At 54.8% G+C, this 15,375-nt stretch overlaps 1 protein-coding gene across 1 annotated transcript in view; it reads left to right on the forward strand.

Annotated features, from left to right (window-relative positions):
- The first annotated feature begins 9,573 nt into the window (after positions 1–9,573).
- Positions 9,574–15,375, forward strand: part of PDGFRB (platelet derived growth factor receptor beta) — a 36,511-nt gene continuing 30,709 nt past the window's right edge. The window contains exon 1 of the mRNA XM_036240116.1: positions 9,574–10,045. The gene's annotated coding sequence lies outside the window, so the exon portion shown is untranslated. The remainder of the gene's footprint in view (positions 10,046–15,375) is intronic.

Genomic DNA, 15,375 nt, shown 5'->3' on the forward strand with positions numbered 1-15,375 from the left:
TTTTTTTTTTGCTAAAGTATTTTAAAACAAATTTCAAGCATGTCATTTTACCCCACACACTTCAGCATGCATCTCTAAAGCACGTGGGCATTTTCTTACATAATATGCCAGTATCACATCTAACACAATTAACACACAATCCGGGCTATTATCTAGCACCCAACCCCCAATTAAAGACTGGCAAACATTTCACAGTGACCCAGGTGGAGGGGGCAGGTAGACACTTGAGGGGCCATGAATGAACTGGGAGTGGGGAAACAGGTTGAGGGATCTGAGGAAGAATTCACGAAGGACAGGGCTCTGAGTCAGGAAGTCTGGGGAAGTCGGGTTGTCTCCCCACAGGAGGTTCAGTGCCAAGGAGAGCTGCTCTGACATTTCCAGGGGCCCTCCAGATGTGCAGGGACATGCGGCCCCCAGAAGTAGACAGAATGAGACAGGCTCTTATCTATTCAACCTGTCTCTCCCTTGAGTCACCACACTGGCCTGGGGCAGGTCAGCATCATCTCGGGGCGAGGCAGACAAGATCAGGAGGCCATTGGCAAGGCCCATGTGAGATCCCGCATTCAAAAATTATTAAGCATTTCAAGATGGTAACAGCAGAGTGTTCAACCAAGCATGAGGCCCTTCTAAACACTGGGTCTGGTGTGACGGCACAGGTGACCTGCTCATGAAACTGGCCCTGGTTAGGATCTTGTTCTTCTGGGGCTCTGATGGGTACAGAGTGGGGACAGGAAGCCCAGGAGGCCCCTTCCTGCTCAGGAATTCTTGCCATTGCACAGGTGGAAACACCGAGGCCTAGAAAGGAAAGAGGTTGTGCCCAAGTTTATGAACAAAACGAAAGCTGCTCTTGGAGAGGGGGAGGGGCTGCCCGGGTTGTGGCTGACATGGATGAGCACAAGGCTGCCTCAGCAGGGACGGCCTCTTCCCTGTGTCAGGAAGTGGATGTGTTGGTAAAATTTTATTCAGCGTTCATGTCAAGTCTTGCAAGAGGTCAGTGAGAGAATGGAAAGGTACAGAGAAAGGAGAACTGGGCTCACCTTTCGGATCTGATGTGACTGGGGCTGCTCAGGCTGGAGGAAGACAAGACCTGGAGTGAGCCTTGAAGGTCTGAGTTTGGGGAATGGGACAGAGAGCAGACCTGGGACCGGGAGAAAGAAAGCTGCAATCACAGACATGGATCTCAACCTATCCATAATCAAGTGCTCTCTAAAGGGCCATCCATCAGCTAATGGGTTGTCATGAAAAAGAGAGTGAACTCACCATCACAGGAGGTATGTAAGTGACTATTAAAGTCCCTGGTCAGGGATGCTGCAGAGAGGATGCCTATCCTGGGAGTGCGGGGGCGGGGTGAGAAGGTTAGTGCCCTTAAGGTGCCATCTGATTCCAAAAATATGCTAAATCAGACCTAGATGGAAGGCTTAAAGGTTGGGAAAAGGTATAGGTATTCATTTGTTCATTCACTTAAAAAGTAGATATTAATGCTCCTCCTTTTGCTGACACTGTTAGGTCCAGGGAGAGGGAAGGGGAGATACAGATATGAATCAAATAATCACAAACAAAGGTAAAATTACATCTTGGTGAGGGCCAGGAATCCATAGTTTTGACCCAAAGGGAGAAGACATGAATGTCTTGCAAGAGGAGGTGACATATGAGTCAAAGCCCTGGGAGTAGGGAAGGGCATTGTGGGCAGAGGGACAATGTTGGGGCCCGAGGGGACACATGGTTCCCTAGAACTGAAAGACCAGTTTGTAGTTCAATGATGGGAGCCTGAGACAGGGGGCAGGAGAGGAGTCTGGGGAAGAGTGGAGCAAGGCCCTGGGGGCCAGGCCTGAGGAAGGGCGTGGGAAGTGGTTATCAAGGGTGAGAGCGAGCGGGAAGATGGCTGAGGCTGGTGTGTGGAGAAAGAGCTAGAGGAGGCTCGAGGGGGCAGAGAGCAGTTGGGAAGCTGGGCAGGACTCCAGGAGTGAAGAAGACAGTGTCCAGGACTTGGGTGGTGGCTGAGAAATGGGGGACTTTCCGGGCAAAGCAGGGTCTATTTCCCTGTTCAGGGAGAGTGCAGAGCCAGGGAGCCCTGCGGTCTAGGGGGGCCCATCCCAGCAGCTCCATGGTCCGTCCCCTCAGTGCTGTCCTCTCCCAGGATAGACTCACCTCCTACTCCACAGACACCCCTAGGGGGAGCCCCCCAGCCCTCTGCTCCCCTGCCTGCTATCTCCTAAACCCTGGGTGTTGGGAAGGATGGGGGAAATTGGTTCCATTTGCTGGATGATGAAAGGAAGCACAGAGAGGTCCAAGTACTTGGCCAAGGTCACACAGGTGCAGGGCTGGGTATTGAAGCTGGATCTCCTGGCTCCACTGGCCTTTCTCTGCCCAGACAGATGACCTGAGGGGTCCTCAGCCCAGCCCTGCTGACCCTCCAATCCACCTAGGGTAGAAGAGTAGGGGCATCAGAGATCCACAGCATGTTGACCATGGAAGACCCTCAAAGACCCAACCCACTCCCTTGACAGGTAGGGAAACAAAGGCCCAGAAGCCTAAAGAAAGAAGGTTTCGTTTATTTTTTCTAAGTTCCCACAGCAGGTCAATGTTGTATTGGAAAGAGACCTAGGTCTTATGACTCCCAGTGTATTGCTCCTTCACTGTATCTCTCTGAGATTGCAGAGTTGGGCCCTTTTCTAGGGTAATAATAATAGCAGGACTATTTATTGAGCATTTACTAAGTGCCAGGTATCATGCCAAGTTGTTTGCATGTACAGGTATTGCCCCACTTTTTGGCAAGTTTGCTTTACACCACTTTGTTTTTAGGAAAAACTTATATTATTACCTGCTTTTGCTGACAGAAAGACAGAGGATTCTAGCTTTCAAGGAAGAAGGCAAAGAGTGAAGCAGTCAGCATCCGTTTTGCAGCGAGCCAGCACAGAGGCAGTGTGTGCACCCTGAGCAGTGAGAGTGGCCTTGCCAAGCTCCTTCCCCAAGAACTAGGCTCAGCGTCTCAGCATCCAGCTGCCACAGCTCTGAACTGTGTCTGCGAGCATCTGTGTGGCATCCCGATTCATTCTGTGCACCCGTTAGCAAGATGTGTCCTAAGGTTATTGCTTCTTTGCTTTATAATATTTCAGCTTAAGAAATGTTTCATAGGAATGCTCTGCTTTCTGACGGGGGTGGGGGGACCTGTATGATCTCAATTCATCCTCAGGGAGGTAGAATTTGATTGTTATCTCTATTCTGCAGATGAAGCACCTGGAGCTCAGAGAAGTGAAGTCACCTGCCTCAGGCCACCCGGCAAGTCAGCGGCCTATGTGGAAGCTCTTTCCCCTCCAGTTGAGCCAGCCTGGGAGGATAGTGAGCATCCCCACCCCCATCCCGGGGTTTTGCTTAAACAAAATACCTGGTTCTTCTTCCTCCTCTGGCTTGGTCATGCAAAAGAGCCTCAGCTCTCCCTTGTGGCCACTTCTAGGTGGACCACCCCTCATCAGAGACCTGAGCCAGCCCTGATGTGACACCCCGGCTTCTCCTTCCTGAGGAAACTGTAACTTGGGTTAAAAGTTCCAGGCTGGGTGGCTGAAATCGCACGTCCTTCCGTACCTGTCCCCTGACTTGCTCTTACCTCCCTGGGCCTCAGTGCCCCCATGTGACCACCAGGGACTGGGTTGCTCAGACAGTGGTCCAGCCGCTGTGCGGTGACCGTGTGTGGGTGGAGGAGCACCACCCCCCTCTGTCCGCGTTGTGGCAGCCTCTTCCTCTCTGACAGCCCCTTATCTCTGGGAGCGGCTGTTTATTGGACCTCTCCTTCCCTCTGGCTCCCCGGGTGGGCCCCTCTTCCCTCTGGAAGCCCTCCCTCTGAGCTGCTCCCACACATCCCCACCAGGGCCGCCTGGGGTGGGGTGCAGAGAGGATGGCCCATAAAGATCTTGGTGATAAGTTGGTTTTTAAATCAGGTTTATGACCCTGGTAGAGAAAAGGTTCTGGGCTCAGCTTTCCCTTGGGAGTGGTTTGCTTAAGAGTAGCTGGTGGGCCCTGGCCAGTTTGGCTCAGCAGTTAGAGCGTCGGCCTGTGGACCAATGAGTCACGGGTTTGATTCCAGTCAAGGGCACGTACCTTGGTTGCGGTTTGTCCCTGGCCCTGGTCGGGTCCTGCAGGAGGCAACCAGTCGCTGTGTCTCTCTCACATCAATGTTTCTCTCTGTCTCTTTCTCTCCCTTCCTCCCACTCTGTCTAATGATAAATAAAAAAATATCCTCTGGTGAGGAATTAAAAAAAAACACAAACAGAGTAGCTGGTGGACACCAGGTTCCAGCATTAGGCCCACCTAGACTGCAGCCGAAGGGCCAGTCCCAGCCAAGCCTCAACCTCACTCGGTGACCTTGGGCCAGGAGCTCTCCCTCTCCGAGCTGTTCCGAGGTGGAAGCAGGGATGGTAATTCCTGCTTTGTTCCCCTTCAGAGGGGCAGATGCGAGGCGCTCAGGCGGGTGCTGGGGCTTCTGTCAGGTGTATTGCTCCCCTGGTAGCACCTTCCCTTTTCTCTTCCTGCCCCTCCAGAGGCTGGGGGCGCCACCTGCTGACACTGCGGGGTACTACTGGAGGGCTCACTGGCTGCCCGACCTCAATCAAGACCCGGTCTTGCTGATTCTCCTTCCCTTCCCTGTGGGGAAACAGTGCCTTGCAGGAGGGAGCCAGTCCCCTAGTACACTGCCACGCAGGGAGCAGGGGGCGCAAAATGTCCTTATCGGAAGAAGCACTGTGTCTGACCCGCAGTTCAGAGGAGATAGAGAAGCCAGGGGAGGAGAGGAAGGTCACAAGATGAGTCAGAAGTCCCAGCTCCCTGTCAGGTGCATTCCTGCAGCCTCTCAGATGGATGGAAGTAAGCAGTCAGCCCATGCTCGACTACAACAGCGTCCATACTATTCTCCCACCTCACCTCCTGCCCCCATGAGCCCATCCTCCACAGTGCACCTCGAAGACCTGATCATTAGTCTCCTGTTTAAAATCCTGCCGTAGCCCCTCCTGACCCCCAGGATAAAAGTCAGACTCCTCTGGGCCCACAAGGCCCTGACACCTGGCCCCTGACTACCTCTCTAGCCTACATACCTCACCACTTCCTCTCTCTGGGCCTCAACCATTCTTTGCTTTCTGTTCAAGCACTCCAGGCTCTTTCTGGCCTCTACGCTTTTGCACATGCTGTTTCCCCTACCTAGAACACTGTTCCTGTCCCTGCATTATGAGTGTCCTCTTAACTTCAGGTCTCAGTTGAAATTTATCTTCCCCAGGGAAGCCTTAATCTACCTAAATAAGAACCTCCACCAATCCAGCCGTTATTCTTTCTCTTTCGTCATGCATTGCGATTATATATTATTAATTTGTGGTTTCCTAGGTGTTAGCTTATGAGCTCTAGGAGGGCAGGGCATACAGTAGGTGCTCAATTAACTGGTTGCATGGAGGAATGGTGCAAGGAACAGGATGGTCTGGGAGTCAGTCAGAAGCCCCATTCTAGACTTGCTGTGTGCCTTCAAGCAGGTTCTGGTCTTCTCTGGGACCCAGTGTGTCTGTTGGGGGTAGATCTGTGGCCTCTGAGGGTCCTGCTATTCTGATGACCTTGAACCACCTGTGTAGGACACACAGAAGGACACCCCTTGTTCCTTGGGGCCCTGGGGCTGAGGCTGGCTGGAGGTTAGGGAGAGACGGAGGTAGTCAGGGTCTTGAAGCCCTTGCATCCTGTGACCCTGTTAGACCTCAGCTGCAGGTGCAGGACCTACCTGCTCAGGATATACAGGGTGGATGGACACAGGGCTGGGGGTCAGGAGTCCTGCATTCCAGGCCCTTTCTCTCTCTACTACCTTCAGGCAAGTCCCCTTTGTTCTCTGAGCCCCAGTTCCCATGCTTGTGTAATGGATTCCCTCTTAGGACTCTTCAGGCCCTGATATCCAAGATGACTGTACTGATGCCTGGGACATGTGTGCTGCTTCCTTGGCCTAGGAGGAGCCTGGGGGTGGGGGGACACGGCACTGGGAGCGTGGGAGAGCCAGATGTGGTGGCCGCTGGCCCTGCCTGAGTGAGTGCTGAGCCGGCCTTCTGGGAATTCTCCCACTCAGGCTCCCCTTCCGGACCCCTTGCCCCCCCACTGAGAACTGTGGCTTCCGGCTCTGACAAGTATGGGGGGCTGGGGGGTGTCCAGGGGTGGGGGTCAGTTCAGCTTGGTTCCCTCCTTCAGGGAAGAGCAGGGGCCTGAGAGTCTAGACAAAAACCTCGTCTCCAGTCCTGGTCTTGCACAGTCACTTTCGGTCACTGGGCCTCAGTCATCCCAGCTCTAGAACAGGGCTTGGCCCAGCTTCCCTCCCAACTTCTCCCGTCCTGAGGAGGACTTCTGTGACAGTCGTTCCCAGAGACAGCTGAGAATCTGTCACCTTTTGTGCATCTTTCTTGCTCCTCTCTATCCCTTGCATAAAATGCCTCCTGTGCATCCCTCGGTCAGGCCTCCGAACTCTGTGAGGTAGGCACACATGTCTCCACTTCACAGTTGAAAACACCAGGCTGGGACAGCTCGGATCATGTCATTTGTCCAGGGTCCCACAGCTAGGAAGAGGCAGAGCTGAGTTGGAACTGCCGACATCAGAGCTCACCTTGAGCGCACACCTTGAGCGCCACCATGCAGTGGGGAGGGGAAGTGCTGAACCCCAAGGCTCCTCTCTCCCTCTGCACCACACTCTGCCTGCCCACCCCCAGCCCAGCGTCCCCCAAGACAGTGCTGTTTGAGGTTGGACCGGGCTCCCAGCATCTGGGCAGGTAGGAGATTGCTCATGACTCCTCCTGTCCACAGTTGTGCTGGGGGCCATGCAAACCACCCCAGAATGTCCATGCTGTACCGCCACATGCACTGCCCACTGCCCACCCTTCAGAGTGCACAGGGGAAACTGAGGCCCAGAGAAGGAGAGCTCAGTCCAGGGGCACACAGTGATGAGCTGCAGCCAGAATGAGGCAAACCCACTATTTCGATCATAACACTTCCAGACACTGCACTAAGCCCTTAAATTACATATTGCAGCAGTCTTACAAGTCGATCCTAGAGTCATCTCCATTTTCCAGAGGGGGAAACTGAGGCTCAGGAGTTTAAATGACTTGCCTGAGATCGTGCGGCTTGTAACTGCAGAGCTGGGATTCGAACCCAGCTCTGTCTCTGGCTTCGGAACCTGCCCTGTCAATCATGACCCTTCTGCCTCAACTGTCCAGCCCTCAGAGCGTGTCCTCAGCCTTCCGCATGGCTCTGCCTCTCCCGGCCCCATCTCAGCTGAGAGGAGGTGTAACAGCCTGGTGCCTGCCAAGGGTTAATGGCAATAGGGCTAAGCGATTCCAGATGGGCCAGCCGGACGGCTGGGCTGGCCGGAAACGGGCGGCCGCCAGCTTCCCCAGGGGAGCCACCACCAGCAGCCACCCCCTCCCCTCTGTGCTGCATCTCTGGCCCCCAGCTGTCCCCTTGCCCTGGGGCCCACTAGACTCCTCTCCCTAGCCAGAGTTCCACTCTAAGGAAGTTGCAGACAGAGCATCCCAAGGGCCCACCAGCACAGTGAGTTAGTTCCCTGCTATGTACAGCTGGGGAAACTGAGGCTCAGGGAACAAAGTACCTATCCAAGGCCACGCAACAAGTCCACAGCTAGGTTTCCTGACTCCCAGACTAGCTTTTGAGGGGACTAGGAACTGAAGTGCCTCCTTGCTGCCCTGAGCTATTCTGGTCCCAGCAGATGGGCCAAGACTTGGGAGGTGAATGGCCAAGGCAAATGCCAGGGGGGTGGGGCTGTAAAGACTGATGGAGTTTTGGGCACAAGAAATCCCTGTGCGGGCTGACCCTATGGTCTTTAAAGTGCCCCATATGCCCCCATGACCCAGCTGCCACAAAGCTGGGCCAGGCCTCCTCTCTCAGGTGGCTCTCTTGGCCCCCACCCCGTGGCCTGGGGTCAGTCTGAGAACCCCTCTCTCCCTGTGTGGCCCAGCCCAGATGCTCTGCTGGGCAGTTTCCACTGGGACAAAGCCAAGAGATGACTGCAAGGTGAATTGCTGTGCTTTGCACAAAACCCCAGCTCAAGCACCCCCAACCCTGTGACCAGGGCTCTAGGGAATCTCAGGAAAAGAAGGGGGTAGAGAGGAACAGAGTCAGACGCTGCTTGTGTGACCTGGGACACTTTCTTCCCCTCTCTGGGACTCAGTTCCCCCTGTATATAGTAGTGGGGACCGGGGGTGACTCAAATCAACTCTCTAAACTCTTTTTATTTTTTTTTGGTACGTGCCCCTAGCAGGAACGGAACCTGGGACTCTCTGGTCTGCAGGCCGACGCTCCAACTGCTGAGCCAAACTGGCCAGGGCTCTAAGCCCTTTTTAAACGATGCCCTTTGGCATGTAAAGGCCAGGCATTTGTAACTAGAAACATCTTATCTGAGGAGGGGAGGTTTGGAGAAGTGAGGGGATGAGGACCCCTCCGGGGTCCTGGAGGAGACCCTGGTGGGGAGGGAGAGTGGGAGGACGGAAGTGGAACATAACGAGGACTTGGACATACGTGTTGAGCAACTGCAGGAGACAGGGAAAGAGATAACCTAGCAGGAGACCCGGTCTACACTGCAGTGTGTCTCCCGCTGGGGTCAGATCACCGGAGTCTGTGTCACTCACAGCCCTGATTTTGCTCCCGTTCTGCCATTGCTGTGTGAGCTTGGGAAGCTCATTTCACTCCTCTGGACTTCAGTTCCCTCCTCTATAAAATGGGGAAATAATCCTTTCCGGGGGCTCCGGGGGCTTTGAGATAATAGAAAGAAATGTCTTGAAATCTGAAGTATGCTGGCGACCTTGGACAAGTACTTTCCCTTCCTGGCACCAGCTCACCCTGGGCCCTGGTTTCTTTGTCTGAGAAGTGACTGATCATCTTGGAAGATCTTCCCGACTCTTCCAAATCCCGTCTTGTCAGAAGCCCTCTCTGACTCCTTTCGACCTCAGTTAGATGCCCCTAACCGCACTCCCAGCCCCTGCCCTCCCTCGGAGAACCTGCCTGTGCACTGTCTCTCTCCCACCAGCCTGGGCACCCCTGAGTCCAAGACTGTACCTCCTGACGACTGTGTCTCCAGCACCCAGCACAGCTCCTGGCACCGAGTAGGTGTCCAACGTGCTTGTTCAGTGAATGCATGTTGGGTGAATCAGCCCTATTAGGTTATCAGAACTTTCTTTACATGTGGAGAAACTGAGGCGCAGGAGAGGAACCCACTCCCAGGTGCCATGGCGAGGAAAGGTTGCCCCCGAGACAGGCTTCAGGCGAGTGGGGCTGGGGCACTCTTCAATAAAAGTGACTCAGCGGCTGGCGTGGGCTGTGGAATTTCTAAACATCCCCTCACATCCTGAGAGAGCAGGCGACGGGAGGGAGCAAGCAGAGGGAAAAGAGGAAGAAAAACAAGAAACTTGGGAGAAAGAAAGAGAGGAGGGAAAAAACTAAAATTGAAAACAGACGCACGCGTCCACCCTCCCGGCTCCACGCCCCCCCTCCCCTTCTCCAGCTGGGCCAATCAGAGGCCGCCCTGCAGCCTTTCCCCCAAAGTGGGGGGGCGGGGAGCAGGGAAGCCCACAGTGGTGTGAGCTCCGGGGGCTGCCAGCAGCCCGCAGTCCTGCCCATTCTGTCTGGGACCCAGGATCACTCTGTGAACAACTTGGACCAGGAGAGGAGGAGGACAGCAAGGAGAGAGCCAGGCCCCTCTGACCAGCTCCGCCGGGCGGCAGCCTGTGCGGAGCGGCACAGACAGCCAGACCCAGGGCGGCCCCTCCTGGCTACCCTGCTCTTCCCGAGGATGCTTTGGGCGTGAGGCCACTCCTCACCCCTGCAGCCCCCCACTCCCTCCCTTCTCCGGAGGCTCCGGGAGCCCACAACGATCCTTTCTGCCCTCCTATCCAGCTGCTTCCTCATTTCTGGCCAGCAAAGACTTTCTGATAACAGTGATCAGATAGGGCAGTGAGGAGGACTTCCTGGAGGGGGTGACAGCCCAGAGCCCGGGACCTTGACCACACCAGAAGGCATCAGCAGCAAGGTAAGTGCGTGTACAGGGGAAATCCCAACTCCTTGTCCTGTCCCCTTACCCCAGCCTGTGCCTTCTCAAGTAGTCAAAAAATGGAAAATATTTATAACAAAACCAGATGGGAGGAGACTGGAGGCTGTGGGCCACATCAGGGATGGAGGAACCTGCTTCCTCCTCTCTCCTGCTTAGGCTGCTTCTGGGGAGGGTGGCCAGGCCTCCTCAAGCCTGCTGACCCCTGTCCTCATCGAACAAACCCCAGGAGTTTCTGGGGTGCCATCCCCATTGGGGACCTCCAAAGCTCAACAGTGCCTGTTGGGGGCGGGGAGAGCGGGAGGGGAGTGGGAAGGAAATTGGGAAATGGCAAGCAGGGCACAAGGAAAGGGGACCTAGGAGGGGACAGAGGACCTCAGAGCCATAGCATAGCCCTGTCCCTGGGCCCAAGCCTGGTCCCTAAGAATCTGTCTGGCTTTAGGCCAGTCAGCCGCCAGGCAACCTCTGGGGATTTAAATGGATTTGCAAATTTTCCAGATTCCTAAGATGTCCTTCCAAACCCCCAGTGGCTGGGAAAGTTCGGAGAGGGGCCGGGGCTTCACAGGCCATGTTCATGCAGAGAGGGTTGGGGGCCTGGGACTCCAGGGTCAGATCTGGGGGCCCTTCTTTAAAGAAGGGGGGTCAGCTGTTGGGCTTTTTTTCCCCCTGGTCCCAGGCAGCTAGCTGCTCAGGCCTCCTGGTTGGTCATCTCCCTCCTTCCGCCCTTTCTCTGCTCTATCCTAAAACATGAATCGGATCCCAGTTCCTGCTGTGACTCTCCCAGGCCTGTAGAAAGCCCAGGCTCCTAACCATGTTGCCAGTGACTGACACACTGCCTGCCAGGACCGTGGGGAGTGCTTTATGAGTGTGATCTTGTGTACCGCTAACCAGCCACTCCAGAAGCAGGGACGGACTTTACTCCCCCTTACGTGTGGAGAACCGAGGCTCACAGCAGCAACAACTCTGCACCACACAGCCAGTGAGGAGCAGAGCGCTGGTAGACAGTGAGCTCCCTGCCCCATCACTCCAAACTTGGTCCTTGTGTTCCTTTTTCTCCCAGTCAGACCCCAGGATTCCCAGAAGAAATTTGCACAGTCTTGCCTCTGGACATCCCCTGCACTTTCCCTTCAAGGGTCCTTCCCACTCCACCTCCTCCAGGCAGCCTTCCCAGGTTCTTCTAGTCTTCCAAGTGCTCGCCTTGCCCTTCTCACCGGTGCCTTGTCGCTTGGCCCTTTTCCTGTCTGTGTTCTATTTGTACATCAGAGATCCTTCCGGCCCTGAGCTTCCCCATCTTGTGTTCTGTCCCTAAACTCCTCCTACCTGCAACGGGGCTGAGAAAATGTGCTGGTGAAAGGGAGGCGGGACTGGCTGAAGACCTTCTGTTCTCAAGTCTTCCCTCAGACACCCTTCCAGAACATCATGCAGTTCCTCCAGACAGCGTTTTTCTGTGTCAAACAGGGAGGGGTGTCCCCGCCTGCATCTGTGATCCCAAAGTGCACAGAGGCCTCTCGTGAGATCTGAAGTCATGCCGTCCTCCCCTGCCTCCGAGCTGTGGGGCCCTGAGTCCACAGCACTCAGAGATGGGAGGACCTTGTTGGTCACTGTCACCAAGTGCTGATCCCCGCCAGGCACAGAGCCCAGGGGGGTCGCACATGCCTTGTGACCCCCACAGCAGTTCTTTGGGATCAGTATTGCTCCCCCTGCTTTGCAGACAAGGGAACCAAGGCTTAGAGAAGCTAAGTGACTTTCACAGGGTCACACAGTAGAGTTGGTATTTAGGCCACGGTCTGCCTGAATCCAATGACTTAACCCCCTCGCTCTCCTGGTCAGAGGGGAGAGTCTCCATCCACCCACAGAGCTTCTCCCGGCTCCAGCACCTCCAGCCGCAGAAAGTTCAGCGTCAGGCCTGACCTGTTCCCAGGTCTGCTTGGCCCTAGCTTGGTCCTGAATGAAGGCCATCTGGTCAACACCCTCCCTTCAGCGGTGCTCCGGCAGCCCTCCCTCTTCTGCGGGAAGAAGAGCTGAGACTTGTAATTGCCCACAGATGTGGGGCAGCGGAAAGCACCGCAGATTCAGAGTCAGGAGACCTGGCGCTCGCCCTGGCTCGACTCAGATCCATTGTGTGGCCAACCTCAGACCTCGTGTCTTCTTTCTGCGCTGCGTCCACATGTGGAAGGCAGTGGGCACCGCGGGTAAACAATGCCAGGTTTGGGCATCAGTTGACCATGCATTAACCCTGATTCGGCTTCTGGCTGACTGTGTGACCCTGGGCCAGTGCTCTGCCTCTCTGGCGTCGGTCCCCAACTCTGCGAGCAGCAGGGCAGTATGTGAGCATGGTCCCTGCACTTCACGAGCTGGACCTAATGTCATTGTCTGAGCGAAGGCTGCTGCTCCCCCGCCTCCGGCACAGAACAACTTGGCTGTGAATTTGGTCTGCGATCTGCAAAGGGATATGCCCATGGAGGGGACCCGGCCACCTCGGGTATTCTAGAGGCTCACTTCCAGACTCAGTCCAGCTCTGAGACCGGCCGCCTTTGGGCTGAAGGAGGGCACTCTGGGTGTTTTGCTCAGGACAGGCTACTGAGTGTGGTAAAGAGGGAGGAAGAAATGAGAGGGTCCCCAGACATCTCTGAAATACATCCCCTGCCTATCCCCCATATTTTGCACAGGGTTCAGAACCCTGTGGTCAGTAGACCCTTCGAATGGGGGAGATTCTCCCTGTGTTCTGCAGTCCTCCATCCCCCACCTGTACCTCAGGAGCCTCCCCAGGGTCAGAGCTTGTAGCGCTGCCGCCGGAAAGCAGTGTGTACAGGATGCTGTAACAGGGACCAGCCCTTCGTGAGCACTTTCACTGTGCTTTATACCCATTGCTGAGAGCTTCGCTGCTGTCTTCCTCCGAGCTCAGAACAGGCATAGCTTTCAGTAAGTGCTTAAATATTTGCTGAACTAATTTAATCATCACATCAACCTCCAGGAGTAGACATAAACTCTCTCTGTTTTACATATGAGGAAATGCCCAGAGAGGTTAAATCAGTTGCCCAAAGTCCTACAGCTAGGATGCTGTGGGGCCAGGACTTGCACCTGGGTGTTTCTGACTCCAGCATCCTGATGAGAGGCTGGGAGGGGCCTGGGTCACCCCTAGGGATCCCGCATAAACTTTGAGAACGTGCCTCAGCTGTGGGGGCTCCTCAGAGTTCCAGAGGTGGTCCCCAGACCTTGGAACCCATCCTGTGTGCCTGTGAGTAAGTCAGTCCCTCTCTGGGCCTGTTTTTCCATCAGTAAAATAAGGAGCGCTGAATGAGATGATCTCTGAGCTCCTTCCAGGCCTAAAACAATTCCAGGATTCCAGGCCATGCCAGCCCAGGTTGGCAGCCACACAAGCCCTGTTGTGTACTCAGGGATCATGCATATTTAACTTCATGGTGAAAGGATTTTTTCTTACCCTTTTTCTACACGTTACCGAAAGCGGTCAGGATCGATGACCACTAATGGAAAACTGTTACCTGCAGTAACCAGGAAGAACTTTCGGATAATTACGAGCAGCCTGTTAACGCACTCAGTGTCTCAGTGAGAGGGCCCGTGTGCCTGTTTTCCTGGGATACTGAGAAGAAGGGTCAGGAGGGGTGCCTGTTAGGTGTGTGTGGATGCTGTGACTCTTTAGGTCCTTTCCAATGCTGCTGGCCTTTTTTAACCTCATATGCTCTGATTTCAAGAAGAAGCAAGGCTTTGGCCCATGGTGGATGGACAGAGGATGAGGTCCAGAGGCGAGAGAATGGGTGCAGAGGGGGTGTGGGACTCACACTTGTTGATTCCAGTGTGGAAATCCACCTCAAGTCCCTCCTAAAACTTCAGGCCCAGAGCCCTCAGGCAAAAGGGCTTCCTGAACCCTCAGGCCCAGACCCCAGGACCACCCCCCTTCCCAGATGCTTTCTGGATACCCCGCCCCCAGTCTAGTGCTGGTGGTTGAAAATCAAAGTGTATTGCTTGAGCTGCATTAATACCTTCTCTTCACCTCACTTCAGATCAGGGCTATTTGATGTCTCAGGTGCCTGAAACCTTTCATCTGCAAGAGGTACCAGCCTCTCCGCCCTGTGATGGAAAGGGTTGTCCCTTGGGAGGTGGAGGCAGCAAGGCCAGGGGGTCAGACTGTTCCTGAAAGTCACCAGTTCAACTTCCTTATTGTATGAGTGGAAAACCGAGGCCCAGGGAGGGGGAGGATGTACCTCGGATTATACAGATCCGTCGGCGATAGCACTGAGCCCAGGACCCAGCCTGCGGGACCTCTTCCCCTCCACGGGTTGTATCTTCACCACCCACCTCTGCTGTGCAGGCTCGGGCTCCAGCTCCCCCTGGGGTGAGGCCACAGGGCAGAGTTTGGGTTGAAGAGGAGCGTCAGCATCTCAACAAGTGGTAGGAACCCCCCTGGGTAGTTTTGTGAACCATAGAGCCTTTGGTCATGCGTCTCCTCCATTCTGGCCATAATTTCCTTTTATTTAAAATGGAGTGAGGGCAAACGAGTAGCACAGTGACCCCGGAGGTTCACTGAGCCCCTGAGAGCCCTGGCAGGCACAGAGAGGTGGATCATCAAACTGGACAGATGGAAGGACTGGTGGACAGATGGCCCCCCCTTTAGTCCTGGGAGCAAGGATGATTCCACCAGCATTCAACCTGCGCAGTCACAGAGGCCTCTGTGCTTAGAAGGCCCTGCACTTGAAATCCTTAATCATTTTCTAAAAATATTTGTCTTTATTAGTTTGAGAGAGAGAGGAAGGGAGAGGGAGAGAGAGATAGAAACATCAATGAGAGAGAACACCGATTGGCTGCCTCCTGCATGCCGCCCACTGGGGATCCGCCCACAACCTGGGCATGTGGCCTGACCGGGAATCGAACCAACGACTTCTTGGTGCCTGGGTCGACGCTCAACCACTGATCCACACTGGTCGGGCGAAATCCTTAATCATTTTATAACAAGGGGCCCTGCATTTTCATTTTGCATCTGGCCCACAAATTCCATAGCTGGTCCTGCCAGGGAGTTCAAGCTGGGTCTGAGATGGCTTTATCCCCCAAATTGGTCTCAGTGCCTCCACTGTCCCCATCTAATCCATGCCCTCCCGCAAAGTGCCAACCTGCTCCTGTCACTCTCCCTCGTGGAGGCCCCCCACCCATGGTGCTTGGAGTTGCCCCATTATGACTACCCAGCCAACAGCCAGCCCCAACCCTCACTATCGATGCCCTGAAAGTTCGTTTCCTTGTGCCTCCAGGGCAAAGCCCAAATCCTAACTTGGCACCCCAAATCTTTCCCGAAATGACCC

This window comes from Molossus molossus, unplaced genomic scaffold (genome assembly GCF_014108415.1).
Source record: "Molossus molossus isolate mMolMol1 unplaced genomic scaffold, mMolMol1.p scaffold_m16_p_4, whole genome shotgun sequence".
NCBI lineage: Eukaryota > Metazoa > Chordata > Mammalia > Chiroptera > Molossidae > Molossus > Molossus molossus.